At 59.0% G+C, this 4,866-nt stretch overlaps 1 pseudogene; it reads right to left on the reverse strand.

The window, feature by feature from the left end:
- Nucleotides 1-248: 248 nt before the first annotated feature.
- On the reverse strand, nucleotides 249-1,014 carry LOC147991338 (uncharacterized; annotated as a pseudogene).
- Between the last annotated feature and the right edge of the window lie 3,852 nt (nucleotides 1,015-4,866).

The raw sequence follows: 4,866 nt of genomic DNA on the forward strand, positions 1-4,866 counted from the left end.
AAGTTGCTGGATGCGTCTGGTCATGTAAGGGAGCTCATCAGGCCCCAGCCCATTCAACTCGTCTGCGGCCGCCTGGGCGGTGCGCAAGTTCTCGAGAGGCGTGGCATAGACTGGGCGGTCTGCTCCCAGCATGTCGGCGATAGCCGCGCCGTGTTTCTTGATGATACCGACGCGGCTCGGCCCATCGGGAGGCGGCATACCGAAGGCGGCTCGGTCGACCTCGCGCTGGTGAGCCTTGGTGAGGCGTCTCATGGTGGCGAGCCTCTGGCCCTCCGCAACAAGGGCGAGGCGGCGCGCCTCCAATGTCTTGGCGTCCGCGTCGACTGGGACGGGGACGGACAAGTCGTGCAGCGCCGCCTGCTGAGCGTCATGGGCGTTTTCACTCGAGGGGGCGCCGTGGCTGATAACCAGTACCTCGGTAATGGCACTGCCGCTGCTGTCGGCTCGAGGAAGAGGGTCGTTGATGACCACCATGTTGGTGGGGAAGGCGTCAAGGGATGCCGTGTCGGAGTCGACAAGCATCGGGTCGGTGGAGCCAACCGACTCCAAGTCCGCGGCAAGCTCACCGGAGACGTGGAATTGATTGAGGAGGCTGACGAGGTGGCTCTCGGGGCAGTCTGTGCCCGCGTCAGATGCGGGCTCGTCAGAGATGCGAGCCTCACCAAGAAGATCGGCGAGGCAGCTCGCCACGCAGGCGTCGGCAACGTCTTGCAGCGCGTCGGGGCAAGCGCCATCGGGCGAGCCAGGCTGGCTATGCACGTTGGGAAGGAAGAGGGTTCCCGTCCAGAGCAGGTCTCCGGACGACGGTGCACCTGGCCCCACGGTGGGCGCCAAATGTCGGGTGGTTGGTGCGACATATGCCAATGGATGGCTTATCATTGTGGGAGCCAATAAAACATCGCCGGTGCCTAGAAACGGGATAAGGCGAAGACATGCACGCCGGCGAATCTTACCCAACTTCAGGGCTCTCCATGGAGATAACACCCCTAATGCTCCTCTGCGGGGTCTCCGCATGGTCACTAGCTCGATGGGTAGCTACAGAATGCTCCTTGAGCTGTTCGGTGAAAGGATGAAGGAGGGCCAGGCCAGCCCGCTCCTCTTCTCCTTGTGGTGTCTAAAATCTATCCAAAGAGTGATCTCCCCTGCATGGGAACCCTGGGGGTTTATATAGGCCTACCCCCCAGGGTTACAATGGTAATCTGGCTGGGCATGGGCCCTGACCGTCTGTATCTACGCCCGCCGGCTTTTCCATCGACTGGTCGGGCCCGCCGACCGGCAGGCCCACCGGCTGCCGACCCTTTGGTTGACAGGCCGGCCCCACCGCCCGGGGGTCTTGTCGGGGGCTGGTTACTATTACCTTTCCCCTGGTGACGATGGCTTTGTCGTGGTAAGCATGGCTACAGTGCTGCTGCGAGGCGGCTCATCACTGTGCCTTACCTTCTCTTGTATCCTTAATGAAGCACCTCCTTGGAGGGAGAGAGCTGGCCGGCTGTTGGAAGCCTGCCATACCCTTGGCCGACTATGGGAAGCCTGGCCGCCTTTGGGATCTCCCTGGCCAAGGGGGCCCACCACCCATGGGTCGTACTGACCGCTCGCCGTGGGTGACGTCACGATCATCGTGGCAACAGTGCCGCGCCGGACGGGGATGGCTGCCCAGTACGGTGCACTATGGCCATGCGTGCGCCGGGATTCGGGGGTGGCAGGCTTTACTGTAGCCACGCCCCGTCTTGTCGCCGTTATGTGGGTGCAGACTCTGAGGGCAAGATCTTAGCCGCCTGCTAAGGGGCCGGCTCCCGGGAGTCGTCCCTTCTATGACCGGCATCTGGAAGTCGGCCTTCTCGTGGTCTTGTTTTCCCAAGGATTTCGGGGCTGGGCCGCCTTTGCGCAGCCGGTTTGAGAGGTAGTCGGCTAGGGGAAGGCGGCCCCGTGTCTTGGACGCTTGGAGGCTTGTTCGGCCTGTAATTTTTCTCAAGTGCCAGGGGAAGCCGCCTAGGCTACCCGTGGTCATTTACTTCGATAGTGGCTAAGTCCTATTTATAGTGGCCTTGGTCCTCTTTTCGAATGTAGGCGGGAAGGGATCCCACAACGGCCAAATTCAAAGGCAGACAACTAGTACAAGTTATCCTGACAAAAGTAGTCTTCGCCTACAAAATTATCTGTGCCCGTTGGGGCCCACCTGGCCTTGGTCATCATGGCTCACGTCATATGAACCTCGTGAGGTGCTTCTTGCATTGATATCTCCACTCCTCGGGAGCCAGCCTGGGGAGGCCACCCCCTAGGGAGGTCTTGGTGTCATCCGCCTCGCGAGGCTTGGCCCCTCATGAGGGTCTTGGGTTGTTGTTGCTGAAGCTGGGCCGTACTGGGCCGTTGGTTGAGCCACGTCATGGGCCACAGGCAGGAAAGTCTGGGTACCCCCGGTCCCAGCACGCCGACAAATTAGGTTGCATTGTACTTGTTGGGATATAACTCCTAGGTATGACCCGTACGTCCAGGAGGAGTCGGGTCATGCCTTCTATGGTTCATTATGAAGAAGCCCACAAAACCCCAGGGTGTGAAGGTGGTGATTCAGGGAGGCGGTCCTCGATAAGGCCCAGACTGGGGGCTCATAAACCGCCATGTGATAACTTGTGTCGTAAGATAATGATTAGTTGTAAACCGAGCCAGTCACGATGTATGAACCGGCCGGGACTCTGTAAACCCGCCGCCTCAACCTGTGTATATAAAGGTGACACCCGGCGACAGGAAAGGTTAAGAAACAACTCATTGAGAACTAGGTCAAGCGTATTCGCTCCCTAGTAATCGAAACCCAAGCAATACAACCCAAAGCAGGAGTAGGCTTTTACCTCATTGAGAGGGGCCGAATCTGGGTAAACTTTATGCGTCCTTTGTCCTGTTTAACCCCTTCAAGTTAATCTAGCTGCGATGGCTCCACACCTTTGTCCTTTTGCTAGGACATCTGTCGTGTTAAGTCCACGACAGTTGGAGCCCACCGTGGGGACTGCACACGGTGGTGTTGAGTTCTTGAAGGGATATTTCCTAGGGTTTTGAGAAGTCTACAAATTTCCAAAGAAACATCAAAACGTCGAGGGTCTCATGGTCCAAAATCAGAAGTTTTTTATTGATGATGTTCATTAGTTCGATTGACAAGAAGAGATCCGAACATTAGCATGATGGGAGTCACCGTTTTTTGCTCAGCTCACCGGGTCCGGTGGACGCTGTTGAACATGTGTACATGTACGTAGGTATAGGTTTCGTATGCAGTACCTGTAGTGTATGTCTCCCTCTGTATGTACGTGTATCTCAGGAGACAAGATACCAGTCGCACCCCTTGTACCTATATATATGTGCCTAGTGCACGATCAATGAGATATCGATGCACCAAATCATTTTCTACATTGTATCTATCGCAAGTCGATCCCCCGCTTCCGCCTAACCCTAGCCGCCACCGCCTCGGGCCGCCACCGCCGCTGCCATCTACAGCCGCCTCCCCGCGCCACCCATCTCCTCCCGCGCCGCGCCACCTCCCCTGTCGTGCCGCCTCCCCCTTGTCACGCCGCACCTCCACCGCACCGCCACTCCGCCGCGCCGCCATGTCTTCCTCCGCCTCCTCCTACTCCAACGCCTTCGTCGGGCCGGACCCCGCTATCATCCGCGACATCAACATCCATGACCACGTCCCTGTTTTCCTCGATGCCACCGACACCATGTACTTCGCGTGGAATACTTACTTCTCGTTGCTCTTCCGCAAGAACAACCTCGTGGATCACGTTGATGGCTCCATCGACTCCCGCGCCATGGTGGGCGACTCTGAGTGGACCGCGATCGATGCCACGCTCATCCGGTGGTTCTTCACCACCATCTCGAAGGACCTGTTTCACACGGTCGTGAGCTATGGTGATGATGCTCGCGCCGTGTGGGTCAAGCTCAACAGCCTCTTCACCGACAACAAGCTTCAGCGCCACAGTTTTTTGCAGCAGGAATTTTTTGACTGTCATCAGGATGATCAGTCTATCGATGACTACTGCCTCCGCCTGAAGATGTTGGCGGATGAGCTCCGTGACATTGGCTCCAAGGTTCATGACGACCTCCTCCTCAGCATGGTCACCGCCGGCCTCAACGAGGACTTCGGTAACGCTGCCTCCAACCTCCCCGTCACACCGGAGCCCTCTTTCCCCAAGTTTGTGGCATACTTGCGGTTGGAGGAGCGCTGGATGAAGGGGGTCAAGAAGCGCGTGCAGCACCACGCCCTCGCTGCCGGGACCTCGCGTGGTGCCCCTCCACCGGCCGCCCCGTCCGCGCATGCGCCCTGCCACCAGCCGGCGCCCCCCACGCCCCCAGGGTTCTTCCCCCTCCCGCCCGCACCGCCCGCCCCTCCCGCAGCCCCCAGCAGCCGCAGAAGTAGTAGCAGGGGGGCCCCTCGTCAGCAGTAGTAGCAGGCCACCCCACCTTGGACTTATGGCACCAACCCATGGACGGGCATTGTACACGCATACTCGATGCCAGTCCCTCGGGCTCCAGCTCTGGGCATCCTTGGGCCTCGTCCGGCGAGCCACCAGGCGCTCTTCACCGCGCAGAACGCCGCCCCTAGAGCGGCTACGGCGCTGCGCCCGTGCTTGCCTACGGAGGGTTTCTCGCTCCCCAGGTGCCTCCGCCGTGGGACCCGACCCTCCTCGCTGCTCTGCACTCGGCTCCATCACCGAGTAACTATGGTGGCGGAGGTGACTGGTACATGGACTCGAGGGCCACTGCTCACACGACTTCTCATCCTGGTAACCTCACGTCTGACACCCCCGTTCATACCCCCACTCGCATCACCGTTGGTAATGCTTCCTCTCTACCCATTACACATGTCGGTCATATGTTGTT

Source organism: Triticum urartu, chromosome 1A (assembly GCF_056163025.1).
Source record: "Triticum urartu cultivar PI428250 chromosome 1A, HENAU_Tu73, whole genome shotgun sequence".
Classification (NCBI taxonomy): domain Eukaryota; kingdom Viridiplantae; phylum Streptophyta; class Magnoliopsida; order Poales; family Poaceae; genus Triticum; species Triticum urartu.